Source organism: Mizuhopecten yessoensis, unplaced genomic scaffold, assembly GCF_002113885.1.
Source record: "Mizuhopecten yessoensis strain PY_sf001 unplaced genomic scaffold, ASM211388v2 scaffold5451, whole genome shotgun sequence".
In the NCBI taxonomy this organism is placed as follows: Eukaryota; Metazoa; Mollusca; class Bivalvia; order Pectinida; family Pectinidae; genus Mizuhopecten; species Mizuhopecten yessoensis.
This window is the reverse complement of record NW_018406056.1, coordinates 19,737-31,923: the sequence shown is the minus strand read 5'-3', so window position 1 is coordinate 31,923 and position 12,187 is coordinate 19,737. Positions and strand designations below refer to the sequence as shown.

At 40.7% G+C, this 12,187-nt stretch overlaps 1 protein-coding gene across 1 annotated transcript in view; it reads right to left on the bottom strand.

Annotated features, from left to right (window-relative positions):
* Positions 1 to 1,390: 1,390 nt before the first annotated feature.
* Positions 1,391 to 12,187, bottom strand: part of LOC110450679 — a 17,728-nt gene continuing 6,931 nt past the window's right edge. The window contains exons 3-5 of the mRNA XM_021498306.1: positions 6,010 to 6,035; positions 5,359 to 5,537; positions 1,391 to 4,809 (exon numbers count right to left, since the gene is read on the bottom strand). The gene's annotated coding sequence lies outside the window, so the exon portion shown is untranslated. The remainder of the gene's footprint in view (positions 4,810 to 5,358; positions 5,538 to 6,009; positions 6,036 to 12,187) is intronic.

Here is a 12,187-nt window from a genome sequence, read left to right as displayed (position 1 = left end):
CCCCCCAAATCCCCCCAAATGAGGGGCAGTGAGCAAAGAATGATTTCACAAAAGTTTGTCAAACAAATTTGTGGGATTTAATATTCCCCGCTTGCAGGATATGTTATATATGTAGAGGTTTTTGTGTAGATGTACTTTTCAAAAGGAGAATCCTTAGCAGACAATTGCTCATACCAAATTTGGTTGAAATCGAACCATTTCAAGGGAGTTATTATAAACACAAACAACCATACTAAGTACCCTCATTAATTATGCATAAATTTGTACACATAGCTTTGTCGATTGAACTTCTTAGCCCGAGATCTGCCATTATGCATGTACATACCAGAGGACTAGGAGCGTTAAAGATCATTTCTGGCCTCATCAGGGAGTTAGAAATGATTGTACACTTACGCAAAATTTCAATTACGTTCCACAACTGGTATAGGAGATATGGTGTGCCAAGAGAGGTATAACGCAGCATTTTTCACAAGAAAATGGGTGAATATCATCTACTGTCTGTTTATGNCAATCTGCCCATATAGCTGAGCTTGACGTTTGACATTTGGACTTCAAAAAGAATTGCAAGGAAGCAAAATATACATTTTACATGTACTATGATGTGAGTCTTGTTTCCTTCCACCTCCATATTTGCTGGGCTAACAGAAATGTAAATACCGGTGCAATACTCATTTGTTAGCTTTGATTTGTTTTATTTCACCTTATATACCTCCTCCATCAAGAGCCAGGGTCAAAGTCAGAGATCCACTTTGTCTTTGTCCTTTGGACCAAAATGACCTTGACCATTAACCCAGTGACCCTGATCTTTGGTCAGTTGACTTATTCTTTAATTCCGACCAACTTTGCTTCTTAATATCATAACAAAATGTTTATCAGTGAAAAATACAAAACTTGATCTTGACCCCGTAACCTGGACCTAAGGTCAGTTGACTCTGTGTTAAGTTCTGAACAACATTGCTTCAAAGTGTCATAGCGAAATGTTCACCAGTGAAAAGATACAAAATTTAACCTTGCCTTTGACCCAATGACCTTTGGTCAGTTGACTCTTTGTTTAATTCTGATCTACTTTGCTTCATCATGTCTTAACAAAATTTTCATCAGTGAAAAGATGCAAAATTTGACCTTGACCTTCCAATCTAATGACCTTTACCTTTGATCTTGACTTTTTACCTCAGTGTGTCTCTTTGTTTAATTCCGAACAACTTTGCTCCATAATGTCATAGCGAAATGTTCACCAGTGAAAAGCTACAAAATTTGACCTTGACCTTGACCCCTGACCCTATGACCTTGACCTTTGGTCAGTTGACTCCTTGTTTAATTCTGATCAACTTTGCCTCATAATGTCATAACAAAATGTTCATCAGTGAAAAGATGTAAAATTTGACCTTGACCTTTGAACCTAATGACCTTGACCTTTGATCTTGACTTTTTACCTCAATGTGTATTTTTGTAAACTGAGCACCTTGACCAAGTTCCATGTACATTGGTCAATAAATACCAAAGTTATCAGCCAGAAACAAAATTTGTGGACGGACAGACAGACAGACAGACAGACAGACAGAGTGATTACTATATAGGGCCCCGTATCTCTGATACCGGGCCCTAATTAAACATTTTGAAGCAAATCAATTAAACATTTCAATGTTTGAAAGCCTGCGCATGCACCAAACAAATATTTGGTGTGCTTAAACATTTCCATACCCGTGTTTATTCGTGGAAAGGAATTTTTGTTCGTCACATGCGCAGGGTTTTATTTCTGCATGTGAACTGTCTCAAAACACTATATTCTGGCTATTTCTAATTGTGTTGCTATGGTGGGTCATCTACGCATGCGCGATGCGCCAAGAAAGATAGGCCCAATTTCCCAATATGATGTATTTTAAAAAAAAAATGGTACATATATATTTGAGTTGAAACAATGACGTTTTATGCCGAAAATGACCCATAATGCCCCTAGGCCTTTGGTTGAAATCCAACCATTTTTAGGGGAGTTTCTGCAAGAAAACCATGCTTAACCAATCAGAGTTAAGTAGTATTATTAATTATGCACACATCAACTTGGTAATCAAACTCAATTAGCCTGATATTAGCCATTACACATGTGTATACCAAATTTGGTTGAAATCTTACTATTTTTATGGGAGTTATATATACTGCATAGAAACTAAAGCACGAGAGACAGACATGCCCAAATTAATATCTCCTGTTTCTGGGGAGGGATAATAAATTACAAAGCCTCTCAGACCACCTGGGGAGTCTGCCCCTTCTTGATCATCATAATTCTGATCCTCATCTACTATGGATAATTTATGATAGTTGGTCAAAGTCTATCTGTAGGATGTGATTGGAAGGTTTTGCACTCTGACCATGCCCCTCTACCTCCTGAGAGGTCAGCCTCATCTTGAGTAAAGATTCTGATCCCCACAGACTGATGATTACCACCAAGTTTCATTAAAATTTGACAGAAGGTTTCTGAGGAGAAGTCGGAAATATGATTGTCATTCATAGATCACCAGAGTAACTAGGTGACATAAACACTAATTTTTTCAACCACATAATTACTTGATTGTGTATGTTGTACCATGAATCGGTCTACAATGTTAAGGTGACATCAAATTAATTTGTAGTTCTTCGAAATTCCCTCACTTAAAATAAATATGAAAAAAATCCCATATTCAAAAGAAAATCAAGAATTACAAAGATTCTGGTATTTTTTCGGCAATTACAAAATTTAAAATACATGTATCCCTAAATCTGGATGTTCTTTGCTCTTGTTCGCTCATAAAGTTATAAGTTTGTCAAGTACGATGTTGAACACAATGCTGAAAGTTATACATAAAATACAATGTATCTACACTTGTATCTTAATTATTGCAGTATACGAGCTACTTTTGAATGGAGACATTTTGATTGATTTGGGAATATTACACGAGATATCTCAATTGCTTACAAGATATCTCATAAATTCATAGAGATATCGCAATAAGTTTATGGCATATTTTCTTAAAAGCACATAAGATATATAGGTATTCAATGTTCAGTTAGCTTGCCATACATTTTGTAAAAATAAAAGTATTTCTACTTTCATGCTGTTTTATGTATCATTCATATGTTTGATTATCGTAAAATAAGTCGTACTCCTGTACTATTTTAAAAATATAAATTCTGAAGAACTACACATTAATTTGGTGTGGCCCAAGTAAGAAAATGTGTCTACACACAAAACCTAATCTAAAGACAAGGTCTTACAGAGTACAGACTGGAAAGTAAAGCCTATTGGAAACAAGCTTAGCATTAACAAAATAAAATATGCACAATAATGTACGTCCTTAAACGACCTAAGCTCTTAATAGAATGTTAAACAATACAAGAGGCCCAGAGGGCCTGTATCGCTCACCTGGATATTCAAGCAAAACATGTAATATAGCTAAAATGTCCCCACACCCTTTCTTTATTTAACGTTTCATTGCCTTGCCCCAGTGATGATTCAGACCTAATATGGTATCAATCTGTGCAATAGTATGGTAGGAGTAGGATTTCAAATGCTTAAATACCCCAATTGGGCCCCGCCCCTCAGCCCCCAGGGGGCCAACACCCTTCCTTTATTTAACGTTTGATCGCCTTGCCCCAGTGATGATTCAGCCCTAATATGGTAACAATCCATGCAATAGTTTAGGAGGAGTAAGATTTCAAATGCAATACCATAATTTACCCCTATTGGGCCCCGCCCCTCTGCCCCCCCAGGGGGCCCACACCCTTCTTTTATTTAACGTTTGATTCCCTCATCCCAAGGATGCATCACAGCAAATTTGGTCTAAATCCGATCAGTCGTTTAGGAAGAGTAGGCTTTGTTGACGGACGGACGGTAGACAGACACCGCGGTATCGCATAAGCTCTGTCAGCTAATAAAACCAAAACTAAAACCAAACATCCTTAAATGACCTTAGATGTTGATGGGATGTTAAACAATACCCAGGTATAAAACTTTAAAACTACAGTACAGTTCCACTGGTTGGACATAAGTTGCTGAACTGCATAATTTCTACTCGGCCATTTATTCTTCCAAGAGTACCTGCTTTACAGTATTTCACTAGTTTACTTAACTTTATATGTACATGTATAGATACTACTGTAGATCATGGAAGGAAATGACCAAGAGTTTCAATGCATTTCAAGAACTTCTTGCTATAGTCTTCAGTGCTGTCCACTACTCATTGCATTTCCCTCTTTTGTTCGTCATTTAGCACTTCAATATTTTCATTGTCTGCCAATTGATCCAACCCTTGAACATCCTCTACACTAATACCAAAAGTCCTTAAGGAGTCCAGCAAAGATGTTTCCAGGGATATGTCATTGAAAATGTTAGAAACAGCCAAGAAAGGGGAATTTAGACGGAATACCTCAAGGTGGGAGTTCAGTATTGCCAAAAATACAAAATGCAGAGCATAGATATGCACTGGAGATTCAACATCTAATTGTCCTTGATCTTCCATGTTGTAAAAGAGCTGATAGAACAAATGTATAACTTGTTCATACACATCTTTCCATAGACGTTCAATTCTCTGGTTATGGACAGAACGGCCAGTCAGCATACTGTTTGCCTCAAGTCCATTTATCATATTCATGAACAGTCAAATGTCTACATGCTCACGTCCAGGGTCTGACCGCACTCTAGCAGGGAGTCCATATTTGGTACAGGCAGTCACAAACTTGTGAAACACTGTGGAGGACTTGTTATCTGGACTACTGGATAAATACAATATCAATCTTGAACATCCATTGATTGCTCCATGTGTGGCTATTTTCCATCTATAAAAGAAAAAGAAACATTTGTAGCAATAGAAATTTAAATCCAAAGAAATAAAGCAAACACAATTTCTCTGCAATGGCATAATGGCAGTTTATGAAGTTGATCCATGGAATTTGCAGCTGTTGAAATTTCTTACTAGATGAAAAGTTTAAACACCAACACAAGAGGCCCATAAGGCCTGTAACACTGATATGTTTCTTTTTTACATCTAGTTACAATTAATTTAATCTGAGAATTATTTGGCAAATGTTTCAGCCAATCAGCTATTTGGATTTCTAATCAACCCAAAAAAAAAGAATAACATCACATGTTTCAGGACCATGACAGCATTATTCAGATCAAGTTTGGTTACCTGTGGCATTGGCCTGGTGGGAGTTGAGAAGAAGTGGAAAATGTCTTGTCTAATCGGGGAATAGGTGGCCGTATGATTGTGGATTATTGTTATTACTCAAGTGCCCACAACATACACGTAGGATATTCAGCACTGGTGGAAATGGGGATATCTTGGGTCTGGTGGGCAAGAACTAGCACATAGCTTCTTTCTTTACCTGATCAGCTTCATATGTCCATCAATATGCCACAATGAATTGGGACTAGGAACGGAGTACTGGCGTCGCCCAATACCCTGTCAGATTCTGCTGGCTGGGGGATCTACCATATTCAATGTTGACCTCACCCGATGACGCTGCCCTTAGATACCTTTTCCTTCTAGATATCCGGACATCATCTGTTAAACACAACAAGAGCCCATTAGCCTTAAATCATTTTAAACATTTTTAAAAAGTAAACTTCCAAGCCACACGTAAGTTAACTTCGAACAATCTTGAACAAGTTACAAATGGATATCTATTCTTGTCGTATGCATTAAAGAAAAAGAGGGTTGAGTATATATATACATGCTCTGTCTCACGTGATAAGCTTCATCATTCCATATAGAAGTTACAGAAATTGCCAATGAAACTGCAGGGGTGTTTAACACCGCTGATAAAGCTATTTCACCTAAAAATAGATTATTTTTTTAAAACAAAAACAACTGTTGTTTTTGCAAGCTTTTGGTGCCATGTAGTGAAAGGAAGGTCACTTTTTCATTTGCTAATGGAGGAAAATAAAATATTTCACTTTAAAACATATGCAAATTTGAACAGTCTTGAAATGCAAGGGAGACAATCCAATCTACAATGTAATTAAAATTGACTTACCACTCAATGTATTTGACTTCCTGGGTCTGTAATAAAAAAACACACACTATTTTAACATAATTCCAACACTAAAATGTAATACTAAAGCAACCATGAACAAATATTCTTACTTCCGGTACATTCATACTAACTGAAATTTAACTCAAAAAATATCCATAAAATACATGTTGAAGCTTAAATAATTTTAAGCATGTTTTATGGCAGTGATAAGTTTCTATATCTAGTAATAAAGGCAGTCATTGGGTGTCGTGGACTGTGGGCTGACTATGTGGTGAATAAGTCAAAGGTTGTGTGCAGTCATGCCAGTCATTCCCTAGTAAGGAACTATCCAGATCACGTGATCAGAGTGGGGGCGTGTGCAACTTTGAGGGAGATCAGTCAGCTCCAGCAGCCATTTTTAATTCTCTCAATCTGTATCAATTCAAGCATTTTATCCAGTGATTCTCTCAAAATTCTACGTACAAGAACTTTACTTATTGTCTGGGAGGTATCATGTATGTTGTGTGAAACGAGGGAGTCTCTCGTATGTACATACGATGAACTTTTGAAGTATTAGTCAGGGGAGTGTTTTACCCCTTCCTTCATCATGGCGCCAAAATCAAAGAAACAGAAAACGTCTGGAAGTGCGCTGGATATGACCAACTATCTGAACTGGGGTGTCACCAGATTATGCCATGAACTTTCTGCGATCGGATTAGTAACTTCCACGTCGTTTTCAATCTCTACACTTCGTAAATTGTATGTTGACAATCTACTAACCCGACATGCAAATGAGCGTTCACAGGGTAGTGCCCATGTCCCGCGATCGAGGATTCCTCGCCCAAAACCGCAGTTCGCCACCACTCGTTCTTCAAACGAGATCGACATGCAATTTATAGCGGGACCTTCCTCTCGGAATGACAAATCCCGCTCGTACAGCCCGGAAGACAGGGAAGTAAGCGCGGACTATTTTTCACCGCGGAGGGTTAATCGCACACCTTCAGTCACAGGCGCCCGCAGTGCTTCAGCAGACATGTGTGAGACGGCGGCCTACAACAACAATAACACGCCCAAGGATACCGATGAAGGTAGTTCCGGCTCAAACATGGCTGCGCCCATATCACCGATGTTTCAAGCCCTGAATGAGGACATAGCTGAAGCCATAAAAGAATCCAAAAAAGCTCAAACAAGACTGAGGAAATGTAAAAACGAGACAGAAGCATTCGCACTCCGGACGAAAGGGACAAGGCTAAAAAGGAGAGTTAGAGCGCTACAAAGAAGAGCATATGCGGCACAACGGGACCAACTCCATCGAGACATTATGGAATCGTCATCAAGAGACAGCAAGTTATTCCATAAACTCGTAAATAAGCAACGGACATCGGGCTCCTCAACGACCAAAGTCATTCAAGTTAACAACAACGTCTACTCTGAGCCACTCGAAATCCTAGAGCAATGGGAAAAGCATTTTCAGCAATTGGCCACCCCGCCAGAGACAAACAACCAAGATCTAACCAGGGAAAAGTTATCAAAAATCCAAAACGACATCATCATGGAAACGGAATTATCAAAAGATGAAAAGATCCAAGTAATCACGGAAAATGAAGTAGAGACGGCCATTAGGAACCTCAACTCTGGAAAAGCCATGGACGCAAATGGCATCTCAGCAGAGCACCTAAAGTATGCAGGACATGAGTTAACAACAGCACTAACTCAAACATTCAACAAGCTGCTACAAAACTTGGACATAACTCAACCCATGAAAGAGGGGATCCTTACACCGATCCTCAAAAAAGGAAAGGACAAGACAATTCCATCTAATTATAGAGGTATCACCGTCACAAACGTGTTCTCTAAAGTCTTCGAAGCAATTATCAAGGTTAGGCTGGAGGAAATACTGAACCAAAAGCAAAATCCACTCCAAAGAGGATTCACAGCTGGTGTCTCCCCCCTAGGAGCTGCACTCATGATTTCGGAAGCTATTATAGACGCAAAGGAAAACCAAAAGGAGTTGTTTCTTGTGACGTTGGACGCCCAAAAAGCCTTTGACACCGTAAACCACGAAATTTTATTCAACAAACTATACCATGCAGGAGTAAAAGGACCACTATGGATACTCCTACGGAACATGTACAAGAACTCCAACATCAAAGTAAAATGGGAAAACAATACCTCAAACAACGTACATCTTAAGCAAGGAACCAAACAGGGCGCCAAACTTTCGACAACACTCTATAAAGTATACAACAACACCATCCTCGACAGTATTACCAACACAGACATGGGATCCCACATCGGTGACATCAACATCGCATGCCCGACTTGTGCAGACGACATCGCCCTTCTGGCAAATAACCACCATGAAATGGAAGCAATTCTGGAGCTCGTAGACCACCATACTAAACTTGATCGAGTCACTATCAATGCTGCAAAATCGGAGCTGATTATATATGGAAACAGCAAAAGCTGCGAGTCAGCTGTCAACTTTGGGGAATCCACAATCACACCATCAGTGGAAGCAAAACATCTGGGCATAATCCGCTCAAAAACCAACAAAGCGAATACCAATGAACGGATCAAATGTGCAAGGAATACCATCTATGCACTGCTAGGAGCGGGGCTATACGCAAAAAATGGCATGTCTCCAACTGCCACGCACAAGCTCTGGAGAGCATACGCTGTCCCACATCTAACGTATGGGCTAGAAGTAATGACATTAACAATCACAGAGAACATCNAAAAGGAGAGTTAGAGCGCTACAAAGAAGAGCATATGCGGCACAACGGGACCAACTCCATCGAGACATTATGGAATCGTCATCAAGAGACAGCAAGTTATTCCATAACCTCGTAAATAAGCAACGGACATCGGGCTCCTCAACGACCAAAGTCATTCAAGTTTACAACAACGTCTACTCTGAGCCACTCAAAATCCTAGAGTAATGGGAAAAGCATTTTCAGCAATTGGCCACCCCGCCAGAGACAAACAACCAAGATCTAACCAGGGAAAAGTTATCAAAAATCCAAAACGACATCATCATGGAAACGGAATTATCAAAAGATGAAAAGATCCAAGTAATCACGGAAAATGAAGTAAAGACGGCCATTAGGAACCTCAACTCTGGAAAAGCCATGGACGCAAATGGCATCTCAGCAGAGCACCTAAAGTATGCAGGACATGAGTTTACAACAGCACTAACTCAAACATTCAACAAGCTGCTACAAAACTTGGACATAACTCAACCCATGAAAGAGGGGATCCTTACACCGATCCTCAAAAAAGGAAAGGACAAGACAATTCCATCTAATTTTGGAGGTATCACCGTCACAAACGTGTTCTCTAAAGTCTTCGAAGCAATTATCAAGGTTAGGCTGGAGGAAATACTGAACCAAAAAGAGGATTCACAGCTGGTGTCTCCCCCCTAGGAGCTGCACTCATGATTTCGGAAGCTATTATAGACGCAAAGGAAAACCAAAAAGAGTTGTTTCTTGTGACGTTGGACGCCCAAAAAGCCTTTGACACCGTAAACCACGAAATTTTATTCAACAAACTATCCCATGCAGGAGTAAAAGGACCACTATGGATACTCCTACGGAACATGTACAAGAACTCCAACATCAAAGTAAAATGGGAAAACAATACCTCAAACAACGTAAATCTTAAGCAAGGAACCAAACAGGGCGCCAAACTTTCGACAACACTCTATAAAGTATACAACAACACCATCCTCGACAGTATTACCAACAAAGACATGGGATCCCACATCGGTGACATCAACATCTCTGGAGCTCGTAGACCACCATACTGAGCTTGATCGAGTCACCATCAATGCTGCAAAATCGAAGCTGATTATATATGGAAACAGCAAAAGCTGCGAGTCAGCTGTCAACTTTGGGGAATCCACAATCACACCATCAGTGGAAGCAAAACATCTGGGCATAATCCGCTCAAAAACCAACAAAGCGAATACCAATGAACGGATCAAATGTGCAAGGAATACCATCTATGCACTGCTAGGAGCGGGGCTATACGCAAAAAATGGCATGTCTCCAACTGCCACGCACAAGCTCTGGAGAGCATACGCTGTCCCACGTCTAACGTATGGGCTAGAAGTAATGACATTAACGATCACAGAGAGGGAAAACATCGAAAAGGCACACAGGAAGATACTGAAGCAACTCCAGGGATTACCAACGGCAACAGCCAGCACAGCTGTATACACGCTAATTGGCGCTGAACCAATCAGCATAACCCTGGAGAAGAACATCATGACTTTCTTCGTCAACATTGCTAGAAACGCAGAAGCTGTCGAATATGCCATCCTTCGCAGATCACTCTTGATGAACAGCCAAGACAGCTCATGCTTCGCCTCAAGGGCGGCGCAACTCCTCGGCAAGTACAGCCTCCCAACAGCGTGGTCCATTCTCGAAGATCCTCCTAAAAAACCAACATGGAAANACCTACGATGCAAACGGGGGCGGGACCTCATGTACCAACATTCAACGAAACGGCATTCAGCGCCATGCCCAGGGCGAGGTTTGGGGTATCACCCGAAGACATCCCTCACATGGACCTCATGGCGGCCTCGGTGAGGAGACAGATCATTGAAGGTAGGGATGTTAATTTAGCATCACTGTTGATCCCCTACTATGAGGTCCCCGATACCCTATCACAAAGGAATCAGGCCCAGGAACACAAACTCTGCCGGTCTCTTAGTATCGGAAAATTCATAACGGCGTTTGGAAGATACAAACGCACCATGTCCCAGGCTTATCCCGACAGATGGGAAGAGTTAGAACAGTATGAAGCCATTGTTGTAGGCCTGTATAACACCTACGGTGCAAAATTTTACGAATATCATAAACTGTTCTCTTTAAAAAGTGCAAACGCCATGGCCCTCCACGGCCTCAAGATGGACTGGTCCATTAGGGATCGAGACCTTATTCAGTTGGTCACCGCCGGGTCCAAGTCCCACAGTTGCGGCAACTGCGGTGAAGCATCGCATGAGACGCATTACTGTCCGCGCAGCGGCATTCATCAACATTCCAAGAACAATCATCATGATCAGGCAGAAAATTCACGTAGTCCGTCTACAGATACCGACAAACATGGCCGCAAACGTGTATTCCACAACGGGGTGGAATTATGTAATAATTACAACACTAAAAGGGGCTGTAATCGCGAGTCATCATGCCTGTACATTCATGTCTGTTCTCAGTGTAAACAAAACACACACGGTGCGGCTGACTGCAACACAAAAGGGGAACAATACCCACTACGGTCCCGTTCAGAGAAGGAATGACTATCATCAGTAGATAGCCAAAACCGGGACACACAGGTGATAGTATTGGGCGATAAATTAACTGAAGAAAATATAAATACGCCGGTCAACATTCAGCAACTCAAAATGGAATTGACTCGTCACCCGAATAGGGTTTTCGTGCACAATATTGTACAAGGCTTTAACCAAAGGTTTCCATACAAAAGTCCGACAATTAGACTTGCCGACAAAAGAATGCAAAACCTGCAATCTGCCATTAAACAACCAGAGGTGGTTACAAAACTTTTAGATACAGAACTCCAGAAAGGTTTTATTTCCGGACCGTTCGTTGCTCCACCGTTTCCGGCCTATCGTGTGTCTCCCATTGGTGTCGCAAAAGCGAAATAGTCTGACAAACAAAGACTCATCCTGGACTTATCAGCTCCGCACAACGACGCGAATCATAGTAGCATCAACGACTTAATTGACAAAGTAGAATGCTCCCTGTCATATGTTAGGATAGACAACGCGATCAAACAAGTGGTTAAGAACGGTCAGGGTTCAAAGATGTGCAAGACTGACATTTCTGACGCTTTCAAAGTGGTACCAATTTCACCGTCCCAATATCATTTGTTTTGTGTCAAGTGGCTAGATCAGTATTACTATTACAACCGTCTAGCTTTCGGATGTAGGTCCAGTCCAAAGATTTTTGATCAATTATCATCATCGATTTGCTGGATAGCAGAAAATAACTACGGAATAGAATTTATCCTACATCTGTTAGATGATTTCCTTACAGTGGATAAACCCGGCTATGACGCAGAAAACACTATGGCCAAATTGTTACTGATATTTGAAAGACTTAACATCCCGATCGCGAAACACAAAACGACTGGTCCGACTACAGTGATAGAGTATCTAGGTATAATACTGGACTCT